We start from the raw sequence: 22,042 nt of genomic DNA on the forward strand, positions 1-22,042 counted from the left end.
CTGAGTCTGTCTCATAAACACACACATACTGATGCACAAACACACCCACACTCCCCCGATCAGCCCCCTCCACTCACTTTGACTTTTATCATTAATTGCTTAATTTATTGCATTAATTGTTCAGGGTTGTTTTAATTGATTTTTGCCACATTCTGTTTGTATTTGTATTTTCCAAACATTCTTCAATCTGATGGGTTTTGATGTTATTTGGTTTCTGACGCCTAATTAGCACTTTGGCGGATTGATCATTTTTTCTCTCTTTCTAAGCCCCAAAGGGTCTGTAATGAGGTTTTTCGTCTAATTATGAGCATTTTAAGTATTTTGTGTGGACCTAACCTTACAATCTAAACCAAACGTGAAAATTCAACCTTCCCTAACCTTCTCCATTCCTAATAGTAAATCTCATTCTGCAAAGGCTCCAGAAAGTTTTGGGAGTGTATCTGGTAGCATTATAGCATAGCCGTACAGTGATTTATCATTTCCCTGGGAAAAAAAACAAAACCTCACCATGATAGCAGACGCAGTTTACAGGCACTTTAAAAATCACTCCAACAGTAAAGAAATGAACCCTTAAGCTAAAGTATATGTAAAGTATGAATACTAAGTGCAGTTTGAAGAGCGAACATACCACAGCATGGTCATGAACACCCCTTTTGCCTTATTGAGGGATGCAGAGGCTACTCAAGTGCACCCTCCTATGATAATGTGATTTAAAAACATCAGCCGTCTGAACACACAAGATTTTTTTTTCTTTCCATTAAATTTGCTGACCAGTTGGCCTTTTTTGGGTCTGGGATAAAAAGAAAAAAAGGTTGTAACTGTGATTCACTTAGAAAAACACCAGTGAAAGCGTTATTTTTTATTCTTTTTTAACCCTGTAGCTCTCTTAATCAAATATTCCCCATACATCTGCCCTGACCTCAATCTCAGTCAGTCCTGCATCTCTTTAAGTGTGTGTGTGTGTGTGTGTGTGTGTGTGTGTGTGTGTGTGTGTGTGTGTGTGTGTGTGTGTGTGTGTGTGTGAGAGAGAGAGAGAGAGAGAGAGAGAGAGAGAGAGAGAGAGAGAGAGAGAGAGAGAGAGAGAGAGAGAGAGTGAATTGACGTGCACATATGGTGGACTACATGCAGCTTACAGTACATGTGGACGTGCTGTGCATATGTCATGCACTTAAGCACTTGACATGTGCCTGCAATTATTAATTTATGTGTGCATTTGCGAATATTAGCATTTATATGTTTCCATAATGTAACTGAGATGTACAGCATTATATCATGTCAATGTGTGAGCAACACGGACAGCCTGTGGGCTGCACTGGACCCCAAGTCCAGTGCAGCCCAAACTGATAACGCTCTCTGTGTGCAGTATAAATGCTCCTGGGTCTGTATTTTGACTGTGTGACAGTGTGCGCATGTGCACTGTTATAGACAGCTGTGCATGGATGACTGCATCTGTCTTTCAGAGCGGAAAGGTGGGTGAAAAGCAACTGATGATTAATTTAACAGAGACCTCAATTTATGAGCTTGAGTGTGTCAGTATTGGATACTGACAAAGTGTTTGTTCCCTAATGAGTTTCAGACAAGGTATGTAACATCTTAAACATCTTGCACTGTAAAAATATTTTGCAGTGCAAGATGTTGCCCCCCGCCAACATCCTTTGATTTATAGAGCCACTAATTTTCCACTATAACAGAGCTGCTGGCAGGGGAAAGGAAATCTGTTTTGTGACGGATGTGCTGGATGTTTTGACAGGTGTGGTGAATACCTGCAAAACTAATTTGACAGTTACGCTGCAGATTGAGAGCACAGTGCCTCCAAAAGTGTCAGATAGTGTGCGCTGCCACTCCTGGTGTTAACAGTCTGTAATAAAAGACTTTCAACAACCTGCCCAGCTCATCACGTAGTTATCCATTTTTGCATTTTTTGCACACAAGAGCGAGGCAACTGGAAGTGAAGCCATTTTCTCTCATGCACTCTGATCATTTTTCTTACTTGTTCTAACTCTGACTTGCAGCAGCGCAGGCTGCACTAACATAAAGCTGCTGCCAAAGTCAAACAAAATCACTTTTTTTTCTTCAAAGCCACTTTGTCTTCCCAAGTCCACAGAGTAGTATTGGTTACTCCATTTAATGAGCCTCAAAACTTCTTCAAGCTGTTCTGCTCGGTTCTTGCAGTTCAGCAAGACCAGGATTTAGAGTTATTATATGGGGTCTAAACAGGGACGATGGTCTGAATTTTAACAAGACCCTGAATGCAGCATTGTTTACAAAGTAAGGATTGTGCGAACGTGTGCGTGCATGTATGAGAAAGGCTTGTGTGGTGTACAAACATTGAGGTGAGCTGGTCTACATCAGCACCAAGGGGCTGAATGGTAGCATACAAAGTCAGAAATCAAGGTGCCTTAATCTGCAGTTTGTGTGTGTGTGTGTGTGTGTGTGTGTGTGTGTGTGTGTGTGTGTGTGTGTGTGTGTGTGTGTGTGTGTGTGTGTGTGTGTGTGTGTGTGTGTGTGTGTGTGTGTGTGTGAGAGAGTGAGTGTGTGTGAGTGTGTAGGTGGGAGCCACGTGTGTATTTGGGGAGGATGTAGGTTAATGGCTGTCTCTGTCCCTCTGATCTGAATAATTCATCCAATGGGAGGCTTTTATGTGTCTCTGAAGGCTCTCTCTGATTGGTTGATCAGGCTGCTGCATCCCTCAGCTCTACCTGGTTCTTCTAACTTTAGAGGTTCATAATGGACAACATACACCTGACCACTCTCACTCTGTGTGTGTGTGTGTGTGTGTGTGTGTGTGTGTGTGTGTGTGTGTGTGTGTGTGTGTGTGTGTGTGTGTGTGTGTGTGTGTGTGTGTGTGTGTGTGTGTGTGTGTCTGTGTCTGTGTCTGTGTGCGTGTAACCCCCTGCAGGGCCCACTCCCTTCATTTTTCATACTGGGTGTTTTTTTGTCTTGTTGATTGAATATGTGAACACCCATTGCCTTTATCTTCCCCATTTTCCATTTTGTCTTTCTTATCCCCTCCACACACACACACACACACACACACACACACACACACACACACACACACACACACACACACACAGACACACACACACACAGACACGCACAAACTCTCACTCACACGCACACACAAGCAATCTTTCTCTCTTTCTTTTTAGTCTCTTGTTTGTCCGTCTCCGTTAGCGTGAGACCACCTCCACTGGGATGTTCTGAAACAATGCACAGCCTGAAGGGAAACACAAAAACATAAACAATAACAAAAACAAAAGTGCAATAAAAGAAAACAACACAACTGCAAAATAATAATAACAATAATAATAATAATAATAATGATGATAATACGACATTTACAAGACAGGTGTAGTTGCTGGTAGTGTCTGTGAAGCAGAGATTTGTGCTAGAATTTGTTATAGAAGATGTTTTTGTAACGTTGAACAGCTGGATGGAGAAAGAACACAAGGCTATTGGAGGTTTTGTTTTAATCTTTCAAATAGAACTGTATTTTAAAATCCTTGTATTGTTTTTCCACCCTTGATATGGCCATAAGTACGGTGAGTAAAGACTTTTCTGAGTTAAAAATCGAGTATTAGAACAAAGAGGTTTAGTAAATTAGCCTGATGTTATGGTATTTATAATTCTAGACATATAGGCTCAGAAGATCCTGGCTCTGATCCACGCACTGGTGATGATTGTTGAGTAGGTCTAAGTTGTAATTTTATACCAACAGCAGCAATGCAATGACCTATTTTTGAATGCAAAGCTGTGTTGGTGGTGAGACCGGTGCACCTTTAAACTACACTCAGGTATCCCAAGAGACGCAGGAAAGAAGCAGGCACTCAACAACTGACCGAACCGCCCCTCATCGACGGATTAACCTAATTAATCAAGCAGAGTGGCAGCAACATGAGAAATCACAAATGAAACCAGAGAACGCCCTTTGTGAAGAAACCGAGGAGGGATTTCTGGAAAGCCGACGCTACACTGAATCCATCTTCCTCCACAGCATAAGCACCAGTTAATAAAGCGGTTGGTAAACACCACAGAGATCAGAGAAGCGTCTAATCGGCCAATCAGCTGTGTCACCACGTGAAATTATTTCGGTACCTGCTGAGTGATTCCTGGGTCGGACAGTTCATTTAATAGAGATTAAGTTGACAGGCACCTCTCAAACTGTGATTCCTATCGCCTACATTTTTAGATTGTGTACAAGTCCTTCTGATAATATCCTCAATGAGCCGAAAGTTTAAGAAGAAGAAATCAAGACGAACATAGATGGGATTCCTGCTGCACAGCAACCAACATTTGCATTTTGGAGATGCAAGATGAAAAGTCAGAGGATCATCAAAGTCAGATGGATTCATCCTCTGGGGACCGTGAACGTCTCGATTAAATTAAATTCCATTCATCCTGTAGTTGTTGAGATATGCTTATTTGCTTTCTGGCGGAGAGCGAGATGAGAAAATCGATACCAGTAAATTGTTAAAAGATAAAAAGCAGCCAAGCATATAAAAATACCATAAAGTGTGACTGACTAGCATCCTCCAATCCTCTCCAATACCTTACTGTACGTGGATAAATCCAGTAGTTCAACTGCTGCACACACTCCACCATCTTGGTGCGTGATAATGTCGAGTGTGTTTATTTATCAATTGTGCAGCAAAGGTCACAGTCACTCTGTTATTTTATACAGATCCACAGCAGCTGCTTATTTGTAAAAAAAAAAAAAAAAAAAAAAAACCAAACAATTTACACACTGTAGGGGTGACGTGACCTTTTACTAAAACATGAACAATGAACTCATTGATCGTACACACGCCTGAACTTCACTTTATAGCCTTCAACCTTCCCATTGCGCCCCAATCAATGGACACACTCATACCTACTTAAATTGCTACCTCATACCAGACAGCACAACGGGCTGTGTAACACATCCAACTGTTTCAACTTTCGTGCAGACACATATATATGATCCACAAAAGATAATCAGCTGCATGTGTCTTTGTAAAATTACAGGCTGATACGGACAGCTGGCATGTCAGTGCCGCGCCAGCCAAACATAACAGCCTTATCTGTGTTGCAGGATTATGTGTACGTTACCGAGCAGGCAGTTTACGACTGAGGCTGAGCCAGCCAAATAAACCCTCTCTGCTGGATGTGGCATTAAGGTTCAAGAGCATTCCAAATATCTGAGAGAAAGTGAGGATTGTCATCCAAAAAAACAGAGAAATCTGTTTCGAGAGAGAGACGTGAATCTTGCAAGACCTCGAATAGACAATTTTTAATGGAATTTCATCCAACTTTATGTCCTCATGTCCTAAGTTCTATTCATTTCTCCTCAATATGAAATACATAATAGAAATATTGCTTGTAATCATTTGGACAACATGTTTGGCCTTGAATCTCCCGCTGTGTTTTTAGAGGGAATGTATTCAAACTAGTGCAGCTATTGAGCTTTTGTTTGACAGTGGACGCAACTTTCTTGGCTTGTCCTTCACGGGAAAGGAACTTTTTTTTTTTTTTTTGTCAAACAAGAAAGAGTTGAAGAAGTCCAAAGCTACGCTCCACTTTTCTGTAATTGTTTAAAAATCCTGAGGTATGTCGCTCAATAGAAATGCTTTTAAACTCCATATACTTCAATGAGAAATGCACTTTGTGTGGTTCTGGCGGGGCGGAGAAGAAGAAGCTTTTGTTTTGTTTTTTTGTGGATCACGAGGTCAAAAATGTTGAGAGTGGTGAAGAGTAGCAAGTCACTGAGTAGCAAGTCAATGTTTTCTACTTTAAAGTCTGATAATACCAGTTATATTCTGTAAAAACCCAAATACTGGATGTTAAAAGCCCATCATCAGACAAGAACGGACAGTTCTGCAAAACATTGTGTTCAGTGTCAATTAATACTGCATTTCAGTCGATTAAATGTCAAAAATCCCATCCAATCTTATTTTTTTCTCCGTTTTAGATTATTTTAAACTGAACTTCTTTTGGGATTTGGGGTTCGGATGGACAAAAATAAGACATTTGAAGACATTCTGGGCCTGAACTGATTAAGAGAAAAAATACTCTGCTTAAACAGCAGTAAAAACAACTGTAATCTGCCCTAATGCCAACGTTTTTAACAAAGCTTGCTTTGGAGAATATCTGTGCTTTACAACAAGCATGTTTATGGTAAATCATAAAGGGAGTGTAAACTGCGTGTGCACTGACTTAAGACTACAAGTATATTGTGAGGTGTGGATGTAATATATGGATGTGATTCTGCGCGGGCCGGGGATAAAGTCCTTAAACTGGACTCAGATAATTAGTGTAGGAGCTGCACGAGTTACACAGCAGCTCCTATCCAAAAACTAATGAGGACCAGGGCTTAGGAGAGTCTGGGATGCTGGTGATAGTCATCGTCTATTAGCATCTGATTGCTTCCTGAAACTGAAAAACAGCACTAATGAATAAACATGCAATACTAAGGGATACACCCGGACTGTGTTTAATCATACAGTAACTGCGAACATGCTTGTTACGGCCCGTCCAGAAAACAATATCCCCGCTACAGCTGCAGGTTTGAGGAAGAAGGATGTGTAATTGGGGAGCTTGTGCAGTAGAAATAAAGTAAGACCGGGCGGGTAATGGCTGAGACGTCTGTCAGGACGGGAATGTAAAGGAGAAAACCATTCCAGGCAGCTGACACTTTATGATAGAAGACGGGGTGAGGCGAGCCAACAGCAACAACCTGCTTTCCCTCTTCAGCTGGGTATTCCATTTCTGTTTTCTGGAAAATTGAGAGATTTGCAGAGGACCAAAAAGAAAACCACAAATTTGTCACTAACACTCACTTTACTACCACAAAGACGAAATCTCCAGGTTCTTGAGGTTCCTCACCGCCTGGTTTGGCTCTAATTTGTCTCTAACAGTTTAAGTTTAATGGATTAACCAGCCAGGGACGCAGCAGAGGAATGTAACATCGCAGCGTTTTATAAGAATCGCAGAAGGTTTCCATGTGATGGTTTATGCATTTAGCAAAGCAGAAGTGGGTCAAGGCCCAACATCTCCACTGCAGAAATACTTTAGACTATAGGAATATAGATGTATTTATTTAATGCTTTATTTAATTTGTTTAATGGCTGCTTATTCTGAATTTGATGCAGCAACACGTTTCAAACAAGTTGGGAAAGGAGCAACAAAAGACTGAATTCAGCAGGCTGAGCCAACACAAAACACATGTCGGAGCTTTAATACTTGCTAGTGTGTTAATGTGCTGTGTTGTTCATCAGTTGTGTAAATCTCGTGTGAGATATTACATAAAATCAAATGTACAGTAGCATTGGTCACAGTGTGCAGATGGTTTGTTGCCTCATACCTCTATTTATAGACCAGCACCTGTTATATTGTTTACACCAGCAGCTGTCAGTTGTTTGACTTGCTCTTAAATATTTCAAAAGAAATACATTTTGGCACCCGATGTGTCGGCTTTTTGATGCTCAGTATCTCAAAGCAGCGCGCCGCCGAGATTTAAAGTTACATTTCCGACCTGAAAAATCCATATCAGTGTCATGTCTGGCTGCCAATCACTGTCAGTCCCTGTAGGAGAGGTGAAAATGTTTTCCATCCTATGACTCACTTCATAAACAAAGCCGGTAAATGGAGCAAAAGATGTCTTGGCTTGAGGCAGCATGCTGCAGTAATGAATCGGGCCTTTACGACTTGACGTCTTGTGCCTGCTCACATCTCTGTGTCGACTGCTGACTTTACCCGGTCCCAGGTGTCACTTCATGCCTGCGTCTGAAGCTAGTGATTCACTCCCCTCCCAGACTCGGTGAGCGATAATGATTTAGATTTGGAGCGGCGCAGGTTGGCAATGACGCAGGTTGCCATGGCAACAGCATGCAACGGGCAACGGAAGTCAACCGTGTCACACTACAGGCCCTCTGACGACGACACACACGGCACACTCACACACTTTCTATCTCCGTCCCTCACATGGACTCGCTTTTTCGTCTCCCACTTCATAAAAACAGCTCCATGCGCAACAAGCCACGACAGACTCTTCATCAAAGCTGTAAACCTACTTAAACCTTACACAGGGAAGTGTCAACATGCGACACTGAACAACTTTTCATCACTTAAAAAATGAACAAAAATCTGCTCTGCGCATAAAAATGATTTAACGTCTTTTCGATCGGCTGCCAGACTTCTGACAAACCGAGAGGCCCGACCACACCGCTCCCACCGTGCTGCCAAAGCGCTGCACTGGCTACCTGTAAGGTACAGAATTGCTTTTGAACTTCTGCTAATTACTTTTAAAGCCCTACACGACCTTGCTCCTACTTACATCATAGATTTACTCGAGCTTGATGTGCCTAGCCACCACCTGTGCTCCTCAGGATCCCCTGAAGCGCTCCGTCAGCCTCCTTAGAAAAGGACTCCTCTCCTGAGCAGCTGAGGTTAGCAATGTCAGTACTTTTGTTTAAATCGCTCCTCAAAACCTGGTTGTCTGTCTTGTGTCTATCCCTCTTTTATCACTTTTATTTGACCTGTTTTTATTATACGCTTATGTTTTTATTCATGTTTTCTTTTTTTGTTATCTTTACTGCACCAGAATCACACAAGTCATCATCTGCTGCCTGGTTGCGTCATGCCGTCTTTTGTTTCTTTGAAAAAAATCAGTGCATTTTGTACTATTCATTTGCATTAGAGATGAAATGACATGTCAGCTGAGAGAAGATTAATAGAAAACCATTTTCATTATTAATCAGTGTTGATGATGCATCTTTTCTTTATTAAGTTGTTTAATATTCATTAAATTATTTACTTAAAAATTTTAAAAATTCTCATGTTTCAGTATCATGGCAGTGAATATTTGCTTGTTTTCTAAATATCTATGGATTTTGGACTGTTTTTGGGACAAAGCAAGCAATTTAAATATGGACGAATCCAGAAAGTGATGGACAGATTGATTGATAATGAATCATTAGTTGTAGTCCTAATTTGCACGAATCTGTCCTCGGTCCAACTCATTCACAAAATCTGTGATACATCCCCCGCTGAAATGTGTTTTTCAGTCATATTGAGCAATAAAGATTACTCGTACGAACATACACAAACAGATATTTTCCTCATTGTTTTGACTGTATTCTGAGCACCATCTGTCTGTTTAATCAGCAGTTCCTCCGGACAGACGTTTGTTTTTCTGTGTGTGCAGCTTCAGACTGCTCCTGGCCTGCTTGTGAGTATTTTTCTTCAGTTGTCTTATGTCAGCGAAGACACCCATGGACAGCTCAGCAAAACGGTAGATCTTGGCACTGGCCCATGGAGTAGATTTTAAGGAACACAGTAATAAATCCAACTGGCTGCTCGCTGAGGCTGCTAACGCGCAGGGCTATTATGTGCTGTGGTATCAGGACGCTTTGCTTGTTTCTGAACATCAACACACACAGTACAGGTATGAACATAAGCCTGTGCGCGAGCGAAAACAATCAGGACTCTGACTGACAGTCTCCTTCCATACTTCATCTCCTCTCTGGCAGACACGCACAGATACAAACTGACTACTTTTCACACTCTCCTTTACTGTCTGTCACATTCATTTGTTGCTCTTTCTCTGAATCATTCACGCACACACCCTCTGACTCGAGCGCAGTCATGCATCCACTATCTTCCAGTTGTGTCATGAATCTCACATATGAATCCTCTTTGCTCATGAAAACTCATGAAGGTTATATGCAAATACGCTTGATCAGGACCTGCTGATATCATGTTTTAAAGGTCCAGTGTGTAGGATTTAGTGGCGTCTAGCGTGCTCGCCTCAACCTCCTCTATGGCAGCCACTAAAAAACACAAAAAAACATGGCGCTCTCTAGAGCCAGTATTTGGTTTGTCCATCTTGGGCTACGGTAGAAACATGGCAGACTCTGTGCAAGGGGACCTGCTCCATCTCTGGATATAAAGGGCTCATTCTACGATAGCAAAAATGAAAACGTGATTACACATTAATGAAAACATACAAATATATTCCATCTCTGCCAATAGATCCCCTGAGTCCTACACAGTGCACCCTTTAGGCACTGGGTACACATTTTTTCAGTGTGCAGGGTAGTCCAATCTGTAGACAGGCTGTTTTCGCACACAACACGTCTATTGAACGAGTTTAAGGAGCGAGAAAAGTCTGCATTTGTCAAAAGGTGGGATGTTTGAGTGGGACAAACGCTGGACCTTCACCCAGCAGACTGGGGTTTGTGTCCAGTGTGAAACCAAAAGTAAAGGTTGATTTCTTTTCCAAGCGAAGTCATGGATGTAACTTAATGTGTGCAAGTAACATAAATGACTAACATAGTTATTTTAAGCCAAACCTTCATCATTTCCTAAACCTTACCAAGTAGTTAGAGTCACCGTTTCACAGCATTAACCACGTGTTTATTATTGTTCTCAGCAGCCGTTTTGAGAGTCTAACCGTTGCGAACTGGACTTCATATATTTACTATTTATTATTGCTCACTTGTGTGTAAAACCCTGCATGTTGAAAAATGATGCTAAACGGGTGCCCAGCACTTTAAAATGTGACGCCAAGAAGTCTTGATCATGAAAAGTTTGGGGTTTAGGATGCGTTGGTCAGACTGTCTGGTGGACTTCTAGTCTCTCTTCTTTCTGATGAGGAAATGAACAATTGCTGATAACGTCCTTTGATGTGGATAGTGAAGAGACATCAAACATGATAAAAGGACCTTATAATACTGCCACTCAGACGCTTCATTAACAATTCACCAGATCTTTAATTTTTCATGGTGTAATTAACAACAGGTGTGCAAATGAACAAACACACTCTGGTAAATATTCATTATAGCTACTTGCAAGTATCCATTATTATTTCAACACACTTTGCAAGATCGGTTGACTGTTTGTTATTTTTAGAGCTGAATCATGTTTGAATTTAACAGCACTTGGACTAATTCTGTAATTATTGTTACTGATACTTATCACCGTTATCAAACATTAAGTCCACAATCATATTTGAAACTGGCAGATTATAGCCAAATAAAACTAAATTTGGTCGATGCTACACCTGCTGAAATGTGCCATTATTCAACATGCGCAGAAGCCTTTTGTTCTCGTGTTGACGGTCTGGAGCACCATCAGGCTGTTCAGCGTGGTCTGACGACAGACGTCACTCGTTTTTTTCTGTCTCTTTATGCTGCTTCTGGTTTGGTTGAGAGTATTGACTGGACTTTAAGAGACTAATAAATCTAACTGGTTTCATGAGTCTCTGGAGCTTCAAGCACATCTACTTTAGTTTAAAGGAGATTTGTTTTTTTCTGAGAAGACTTTGGGAGACATTATGCAGGTATGAACATGAACGTCTGTATGAGGAGAAACAGAAACTCTGATTGACAGTCTGCCTCTGAGGCACTCGCACATTTACATACAGACAGGATTACTGGCTTTCTCTCACATTTTCTCCCTCTTTCTCTTGCATTCAATTTTTGTTTTTATTCCCGCTCCATTCCTCACACACACACACACACACACACACACACACACACACACACACACACACACACACACACACACACACACACACACACACACACAAAATGCAGAGCAGAGCTGCTGAACTTAGCATTAGGCAGTGATGGGAAGGCACGGCCAAGAAGACAGAGGCATTCTGGCTCAGTCTGGACAGCAAACGATCAATTGATCAATCAATAAAGCCTCTATCTGTTATAGTGCTGTTCCCGATCGCTCAGTAGTGCTGCTCTCTCCCCCTCCCCCTCTTTTTTCTCCTCCCTCGCTGTGCAGAAAATGCTGCACACACGCACAAATATACACAACACAAAAGCAGCCAGACAGAGTAAATGATATTGGCATGCGTCTTTGCCAACTCTCATGCATATTCAGGAAAGCTGGAGACTTCTGTTTGTGTCTCTTGGCCGCTGGAGTGCAGCTGGACGAGGTGTTGATCGATAGCTAAAGCCTCATTAACATAGAGCCTATCATACAGACGCCCACTGTACTGCCAAGAAAAAGGCATGTTGATGCCACATCGACACACTCTGGCAGCAGTGACATTTACTGAGCGATCAGCGGGACCTTGAACAACAACACGCTGTCATACTGTCTGAGGAAAAAAAATCACAGTGACATGACGTACACGTGTATGCAGTGTAAATGTCTTCTTACACAAATACCAGAGGTGACTCACACGACTGAGTGGTCTCATGTCTTCAGTACGATGACTTTAGCTGACAGAGTTAAAAAGGACAACTCAGTTTTGACTTTAACTCTAATGACACCAAGTAACTAAGCACATTCACTCAAGTACTCTATAATTTTGCAGTATTTGTACTTTAACTGAATATTTCTATGTGCTATTTGTAATATTTTCTACATTTATTTTACAGCTCTAATTAACAAAATCTAATCAAAATATATTACGTATACTGTGGTGGTTTGGGAAATTCTGCGATTTCCTTGTGTGCTGTGGAGAGGTGTGGGCTTGGTTCCTGTGTGTTTCCTGTGGTTCTCCTGGTGGACTGGGAGCTCCAACACAGCTGGGACTCGTCACAATCAAGCACAGCATAAAGGCTGGACTGCAGAGGACTCGTTGTTTCAGCTGCCTAGTGGTACAGCTGGCTGTTTACTAGAGCTACCTGCGAGTAGAAGTCTATATTTAGTCTTTGTTTCTCTCGTGTCGATAACCAGTACTTGATCTCTTTTTTTTATGCTCAGTGAGTTCTCCACCCGCCTTGAGCCTCTAGTCCACAACCATCACCACCTAGTTTCATATGTGCCTCCACCACCACGTGCCCTCAATGCTGTACTCACACCACCTGAGCTCTGTGCACTCCAGCGTATCCCTGAGCTGCTCTCTACCTCAGTGCCTCACCCGCCATTCCCAGGACTTCCCAGCTACGAGTGTCCTGCATACCTGGAGTCTCCCTTCATAATCCATTCAATAGATTCCTAATTTACCCTTGCCCCCTGTCTGCGTGTCTGCTACTGGGTCCAAATCCTGCCTCAACACCACAATATAATATAAAAAGCTGCCCAGAACAGTAGCTGCAACATTAAATCAATGCATATACAATCCATAAATACAATTACAGTAACATAATATTACTCTGAAATGGAGGCACTTTACATACTTGTATATTTTATTGGTACTACTTTTGAGCTTTTACTCACATAATGAGTATTTTACATCGTGGTATTACCTCTCAAGTAAACGATCTGAGTACTTCTCCCACCACTGCACTTGGACATAAAACACTGATGTAAGAAGACTTCTTCTGTAATTTATCCCCTCCTCTGATTTACATGACAAATTTCCACAGCTGCAAATTGCATCAGCTGTAGCTAATCAACGCCACTGTCGTCAGTTGCTGCTTCATGTCAGTTTTAGCTATTGGAAACTCTCCTAACATACAAATGTTGTAAGATCCTAATTATCTGAATAAGATGTTCCCAGTAAATGTGTCAGATAAATTTAATCAACATGTCACAACTTCTGCTGCTGATCTCATTTTCAGGTTGGTTGTGACAAAATTAACTAACTTTTTAACTTTTGTTATTTATGCTCTAAGGGATTAAGGGATTCAAAACCAGATTCAAATTTGATAAAGTACTGTCAAACTCCAAGGCAGACCGGATCATTTCGCTCTGAAATATTCCAAATGCATTTCAAGGGAATACAATTTAAAAAACATCTGTTATTCTTGTTAATTTAACCACACTCAGGACTTCGTGGCCAAGGCCAAATCAACTTTTTCCCCCTCTGACAAATACAACTCAATTACTTTCAGACGACACACGCCTCACCCCAGCATTTTATTCAGTATTGTGCGCAACACATAAAGGAAAAATTGCAGAGTGTGTTTTGTCTCTTTATACCACCATTATAGCGAACAGGAAGGCCTTGTGTGCATATCCAGCACAAGGCGCTGGCTGCCTGCATTTGTTCGATGGAATGTTTGTTATGATAAAACCGCTGGCGTCCCTGTAAACACTGGCAGAACACGTTTGTTTTTCTCAGAAAATTGAATTACAAAGATGCTTTCTTGGTGTGGTGGATCGCTGACTTCAGTGGTGTTTAGAGGAAACAGTGGCACCGACGACATTAACTGTGCTGCCAAGAGGATATCAGGATACACTTGAGCAACAGCCATATAAAATACTTTCCAATAATTAAATACCAGCTCTGCTTTTGTGGCAAATCATGTTTATGTAGCGATTACATGACAGTCAAAGTATTGTTTCTGGTCGAATCTACACTACAGCCATCTGAAAAGACCATTAAAGGGAAATGATTTCCATTAATAAACCACAGTTGCCGCCAGAAAACCTCACATTCCAGACTTTGGTGTCTTTAATGTCCTAAATATGTAGATAAATATGTAGATGCATGTGCTGACTCAGCTTCATGATGCCCTGGTTTCCTTGTATGAAAGTCCATTTATGCTGTCTGCTGTGCATGGGGGGGTCATCAATTAAATGAGGTCACACTGAACATTTCAAAGCGCTTTCCTTTTTGAAGTGGAGAATAATCCGATTTAAAAAGCCTTTGTATTTCAAAATGGAAACAAATTCAGACTCAGCCGCTCTGTGATCATTTCATCTGTGCCCTGCACACACTGTACACACACATAATGTCCAGTTCACTCCCACTTTCAGCCATCCCATTTTTCACTGTTCAGACCGTTTGTAAAGGTCAGGCTGGCCAATACAAGACTGGAAGTGATATAGATAAAGATATGAGAGACACCAACTGGTGGTCACTTTGTTCATGGTCTCTGACTCTAACTATAGACACTTCCCTATTTCAAAACAGACCGTTAAAGCTGAGGACTGTTGCGTCCGTCTGCTTTCACATGTGGGCGCTTTCACATCCTTTTACAGGTAATAGAAAACATAATCACGGGGAGCAGTTTCGATGATGATTAAAGATAACCATTTCAAATAGGTTCAACTTCACTTTATTCAGAAACCATTTTCTACTGTTTTTGCAGTTTGATGACCTGAAGCCGAGACCAGTGATAGCGCAGTAAAAGGTGTGTTTGTCCACTCAGGTGTAAGAAGGCTTTCAGTCCGAGTGATTAGAGCACAGTGCTTGAAATGACGCCTGTTCACAGCAAATTGCTATTTAGCCCTAAACACACTGAGTATTAAATATATTTTCCAAGTTTTGCGCAATTGAAACACTTCAAAGAACCACCGGTGGTAAAGAAAAAAAATATTTTAGAGAGTTTTGCTGCAACAAAAAGTGCCTTTGAGACAGTTAGTGTGTGGTAAACACATCTTTAGCAGCAACAAATGCAGCAAGGTCTTAACATGTTTTTTGACTAAAATGATCAAATCAAAACCTGAATTTAATTTAATGTCCAGTTCAAGTACACTAGAAAGCACTAAAAAACAATGACTTATGAAGTACAATGTGTACAAAAAGACGAGCTGCAGTCAAGCAAATGCACAGACAAGGTCTTCAGGCAACATTTCATTTTGGAAAAGAGCAGTTTCCATTTTCAGAGCACTTCAAACAATCGCTGCCCTCAGGATCTGCCATAGGCATTTAGTCTTTTCTTCCTCCAGCTCTCAGTGCTAACTGTTGAGAGCAAACAAACTGTTCGCTGAAATCGTGATCTAGAGGAATAATAAACACCACCAGAGTCAGTGCTTGTTTTATATCCATCCATTTGTGTTCGATACCCGGGGGTCACGCCGAGCTCACGCCTATTCCAGCACAAAGTGAGCAGGAGGGAAAGCACGGGGTTCACGGGGTGTAGCTCTCCTTTTTCATTGGATTTTTTTTTAATTAAAAATGAGAATATGTATGTAAGAAGTATTGATCACTACAGAGACTACTGATTCTATGTCTGTAGCTTCAGCCATCAGTTCTATCAGTTATGATAGAAATAAACTGTAGTTTCCCTTTAAGGACACGTGTGATTCAACGCAGATCCATCCATCCATTCATTTTCTATACCGCCTATCCCTTTTGGGATTGCGGGGGGCTGGAGCCTATCCCAGCTTCAATGGGTGAGAGGCGGGGTACACCCTGAACCGGTCGCCAGCCGATTGCAGGGCAACACACAAGACAAACAACACTCACACTCACACTCACACCTAGGGGCAATTTAGAGTCATCAATCAACCTAATGAGCATGTTTTTGGTCTGTGGGAGGAAGCCGGAGTACCCGGAGAGAACCCACGCGTGCACGGGAAGAACATGCAAACTTCACACAGAAAGGCCCGACCCAGGAATCGAACTGGCGACCTTCTTGCTGTGAGGCACGCGCACTACCTGCTTGCTCCACCGTGCCGCCCTCAACGCAGATCATCAAGTCTAAGAAACTTCTTTGCATTATTCTTTTTTTTTATACAGTTATTATCGTGTTTGGGTGCAGTTCACTTGATCCTCCTGCCTTATATTTGTTGTAAAACGCCAAATTTAAAGTTGGTCAGGACTAACAGTCAGATGAAACTGTCTTTCTCTTTATTAAATCTGCCATGGTGGTGCATGAAATTGCGCAGCACTTGGAGTATCTATAGTTTCAATGCAGCGCTTCAGTGACTCACAGTGCTTAAAGCTTTAGGCCGTTCACCTGAAATAACCCACTGACCCTCAAACAAGTTGTTATGGTTGCTATGGAAACATCTGTGTAAAGAAAGACAGTTTTACCCTGACAGGCATCATTCAGACTTCCTCACCAAATGACCTTTAAAAGCACCTTTGTTATTCCCTCTTCTCTAACCCTAACCCCCTCATGTCTTTTTCACCTATAATAAATTTTATTATAGGTGAATAAGACATGAGGGCTGATGTTGTCTGCCATTGTTAAGGCGTAAGACCCAGACAGCAACATCCAGAACATCCAACAGCAGCTCACCTGCAGTCGTTCCTTCATGTAACTCACTCAAATCAACTATTATGGGAGCTGAGTGACCATGCATTTTTTTTCCACACTGACAAGTGAAATACCTTTTGGGCTGGGTAGTGTTTGAAATTTTCAATACATGTGCAACTACCAAAAATGAGACTCCAGACTGAAATATCAATGATCATAACATGGATTGCCGTTCGTTCGACGTTGATCATTCCCCAGAAGATTAAACCCAGTGACACTGGTGATCCTGTGACGTCTCCTATTGCACCACAAACAGGTCAAATGATTCACTGTTACATAGTGATTAAATGTCAATTTGATGGATGACATGAAATGTTCTTGAGAAACTCTGACTCTGGTGTTTGCCTGACTTTTCCTCTGACCACCATGACGCAGAAGTCCGTCTTTTAAAAAATGAAAAATAAAATGTTGACATAAATTGCCATGAAACTTGGCACATTCATGGTCCCTCGAAGATGATTTTTAACACTGTTTTCACTGATTTTCATCTTGCCCCATCGGCAAGTAGCAATTTCTGCTTATCCAAAACTTTGGTTTATGACTAAATACCTTCAAAGCTAATGACATTATACTCGTCAGTGCTATACTTTGTGTTTGTTGCTAATATGCAAGTGTTAGCATGCTAACACATTAAACTAAGACGTTAAACATACACCTGCTCAGCAGCAACATGCCGATTTTATCACTGTGAGCATGTTAGCATGCTAATTTTAACATTTAGCTCAAAGCACCACTGTGCTCAGCTGCTAGCGCTGGCACTGACTCACTTCAGTGAGTACTCTCAAAGCACTGAGGTTCGATACTCGGCCCGAGTCTAAATGCAGAATCATAGATAACTTTTTCAGCCTCTTCACTTTGTGGTTCAGCTCATTCAGTTTTTGCTTCCTTTGCAAAAGTTTAGTGGGTGAACGACATTTGTCAAAAACCTCAAGAGCTGGAGGCAAAAGCTGCTTTTTTCTGCAGGGAGAGGAAGAAGAAGGAGGAGGAGGAGGAGGAGGAGGAGGAGGTGGTGGTGGTGGGTACGCTGAGCATGCTCAGTAGTGCCTCAGGCCTAGAATAGAGCTCTGCTGACCTTGAAGGTGTCATATTGATCGATCAACAGAGAGGAGCTGTGTGTGCATGTGAGAGACGCAGAGAGGGAGAGAGATGGAGGTGAGTAACTCCACCAAACAAGGAGAAAACTGAAACCTGCACTAATGATGAATCATTGATAAGTGGACAGGAGAGGATTTTCTCCTTCCATCTCTCTTTCCCTCGTTTTTCTTTCCCTCTTTGACTCGCTCTCTCTCAGGTTTGCTTTCTAGCTGCGGGGTCTTCTCTCTCCATCTTTTCTTCCTCTATGCTTTCTTTCAATCTCAGTCTCTCGCTTCTTGGCTGCCTTTCTCTCTTTTTCTCTCAATCTCGCTTCTTGTCAAATGTCAATTTTAGCATTCGCTCTCCCTTTCTCTCTGTCTGTCTCACCTTCTCCACTTCACATTTACTGTTTCGCTTTCAACCACTCCTTTTCTTCCTGTTTTGACATTTCCGTCTTCTTCCTGCATCAGAACTCAGGTGCATGTTGATGCTTCCCTCCCTACAGGTGCTTTGAGGGCATGGACTACAGACACATGCTGCTACGTCCTTCCCTCTCTGCCTGCACTGTCTGATCTGTCTCCTCTTCAAGGACTCTGCCTTCAGTTTGGGAGCGTCATTATGTGTCATTTTGTGGAAACTGTTGGGCTTCCAGCATTCCCATTTCAAGCCAGTCTACTATCACTCTTTGTGTTTCCCAGGGTCCAAATCTCAAGGTTTTCATTTTACATTTTCTTACAAAATCTTAATTTCCGTATGACTTCCTGAACCTCCAGTACCTATACTCATTTTTCTAAGTGCTTCAGTTTCAATAACAGCAGCTGGCTCTTGAACTTCACAACATTACCTTTTTTGTGAGCCAATTTGTGGTAAAGGAGACACATCCAGGATACAAGTCTAAATTTTGTTAGGTGAAATATAGCCTTGGTGTGGTATTTTGGACCCAGACACAGACGGTGCAGCTGCTTCCTCCTGTTTTAGACCACGCAAATAGTCTCACCAAACCTGATTTGTTTTCTCCCGGACAATGGAAGGCCGTATTGATCAGACCGGTTTAGCCTAATTTGTGAGCAAGTTGAATCTCAAACGATACTGACAGCCCACCCACTAACAGTACAAAACAGATTTCTGTTTTGTCTCTCAGATTTAAATCCAAATGCTGTAGCACCTTTTAACTTTTAAGCAGCTACTAAATTGTGTGTTTTCTGGTCTTATTGGCTGTGCTGCGTACACAGATTCAAACAACTTTTCTATCCAGAAACAACACTTCACTGTTCTTTTTATTGAAGGACTCATTACAAGTCATTTACAGCAATATCTTAAGACTGTCCAGAGTAACTGGGACATACAGTAGTTTCTGGAAAAAGAAGTTGTTGTAAATGTTTTAATGCTGTGGGCACCACAAATGAAATCCCATTCATTTCATAAGGGTGATGGAAGAAGTCAATTTAATGCTACTGCTCCTTTACGCCTTCTTTAACACCTCTTGAAAATGATGATGTTAAACTTGAATCTGCTATAATGAATATTTTTACATTATTGATTAAATTGCTGCAGTTTGCCCTCAGAAATTAACCATCTTTTCACTCGTTTTTATGGCCCAGAACTTTACTGTTTTGGTTCACTCTCACTACTCTCATCAGCATCATTTCCAGCTGCAGCAGCTCTTATATCTAAACTATAGCGACTAGCTGGTGAACATAGTGGTGTGTTTAACAGCTAAAGATATTTTTTGAGTTGGTGGAGACCAACGCTGAGTTAAAAGGAAGCTTTGTATTGGACTCACATTGATCAGGCGGCCATTTAAATGATTCAAAACAAAGGCTAATGTTACTGCATGTCTGCTGGATTTATAAACAAGCATCTGTTTGTTACCATGATCGGTATGGTTTCATAAGATGATAACATGTCAGCGTTGTGTTTACAGCTTGTACCGCTTCTCCCAATGTCAAATCAGTCCAGTATTTCAGCTATGCTAAATCGACATTCACCCTGTCAACACTGGCACTGTCAACATGGCTAATCTTACATTTACATTTAGATACGTCTGTCTGCTCACACAATAACACACAGTATAAAATACAGTATATATAATAGCTATCCTGTCTGTGTGTGGAGAAACAGCGAGGGGATCGTGAGAAGTAACCTGCACCAAATGTTGTCCATGTTTATTGATGAGACAGGAGCAGAATAGTGCAGTCAATATAAATAATGTAAACCAGCTACAGTTTTTCACTCTCCTTGCAGAAAGAGAGCGACAGCGATTCATCCAGAGTCAGTGAGGCGAGCTGAACTTCTCTCATGCACACCTGTTCAATATGGTGCAAGGCCTGACACGCTCTCTTCACACTTTCTGATCGCAACTTCATCATCATCGCTGAGTGTGTTTGTGCGGGAGGTGAATGTGCGTCTGCAAGCACATGTTTGTGATTTGGAAAACCATGCTGCCATGACAAAGTGCTGTTTGCTTCCGATTAGCGCTGGTAGCGTGCTGCCATCTGCGGTTATATTTCTGTTGTTGAGATGAACTTTGCTCATTGGTCCGGTATAGGAAATATGCAGAGGTTTCTAACAAACAGCAGTTATGTGGGCACGACTGTTGCTGTTGATTACTCACGGCTCTCCAACTCTGCTGTTCAGACTGACACTGCTATCTCTCAATCTCTCTCTCACCCCAGTGTCAACATGCTGCAGGGCACATACATCTGGATGCATGTGGAGCATAAGGACGGGGCTGTTTGGGAAGAGGAAGTCGACGGTGGAAAGAGAGAAGGAAGAAGACTCAAGGGAAGCAATCAGTAGGGCAAAACCGTAACATTACCCACCCAACGTCCTACGCACGAATGGAAGTGCATACGCATGCAAAAATGCTTAAGTATTAAAAAAAAAAAAAAACACGTACACACAAATACAGACACGTAGGGGATGATCGTTTTCTCAGAGCAACCTCATTCAACTCTCCTGGAGGAAGAAGAAACCACACACGAGACCATAAATACAAACACACACACACACAAGCACAATGTATATACTAGCTGCTCCATCTGTCTTGCACCCCTCCTCTCTGGGGGCCCATAAATCAATCACTGCCAAAATACCACAATTCAACTGTGCAACCGAGAGCGACACACACATGTACAGGCACACACACTGGGTAGCACACATTTATTAAGCCTCTACATTTGCATTCACTTTTGGGCTTCGTAATTTGAATGTCAAATGTGGAGCTTCGCCGCTGCATCAAATGTGAAAGCTTCAAGCTGCGCCAAAAGTTATTTATTCCTAAAACAACTGTATCTTTAAAGAGCACCAAATTACTTCCTGAGAATGTTGAATTCCTCCGTTGCTAATCATGGACGCGAATGTTTTTTCTAAGTGAGCTAAGCTAAAGTCAACTCAGCATAAGACACAGGAAACACTTCCTGCACTAAGCTTCTGTATTTTGGGATTTCCATACAGCGATGTCTACTCAAGTTGAAACACTTTTACAGCAAAAATGAGCCAGTGGAAATGAAAGATGAACGTCTGTCTTACAGTTCTTTAGCTGCACATTCAACATGTCTATATTTGAAAAACAGCAGAACCATTGTTATGAATGTAGAAAAGGAATGACTGGAGGAAGAGTTGTTATCGTTAGTTCACAAAGAATGAGAGAATATCAGCAAAATGAGCAAAACAGGCACAAATCAGTCCTAGTAAGTCAGTATGACAAACGCTACAAGAGGAAATAGATTAGTTCCACTCCTACCATTACAGAAGTCACACATTGTTCTAAAAATGCAGTTTGAAAACTGCGTTTCAGGAGACGAAACATGGTGAATGTGTGTGCATGGTGGGCGGGCTTCGACAATGGCTGCCACAGGGGTTTACCATCAACAAGACGGCGGGAGTTCAGTTTAGTCAACATGCATGTTATTCACCAGCAGCACTGAGCTCCAGTGAGCCTCCTTCAAACAGCAGCTGGTTCCACCTGAACAGGATGGATTCATGGATACGTGACCATCTGCTCATTGAATGAGATCTAGATGGTGTGCAACCAATAACAAGAGTCTTCATTCATGCAGCTATCCCACCTTTCCCACAGACTTCAGCCC

At 41.7% G+C, this 22,042-nt stretch overlaps 1 protein-coding gene across 1 annotated transcript in view; it reads right to left on the reverse strand.

Moving 5' to 3' along the window:
- Positions 1-22,042, reverse strand: part of ntrk2a (neurotrophic tyrosine kinase, receptor, type 2a) — an 81,374-nt gene that overhangs the window by 40,014 nt on the left and 19,318 nt on the right. The window lies entirely within an intron of this gene.

Source organism: Chaetodon trifascialis, chromosome 6 (assembly GCF_039877785.1).
Source record: "Chaetodon trifascialis isolate fChaTrf1 chromosome 6, fChaTrf1.hap1, whole genome shotgun sequence".
NCBI classification, from domain to species: domain Eukaryota; kingdom Metazoa; phylum Chordata; class Actinopteri; order Chaetodontiformes; family Chaetodontidae; genus Chaetodon; species Chaetodon trifascialis.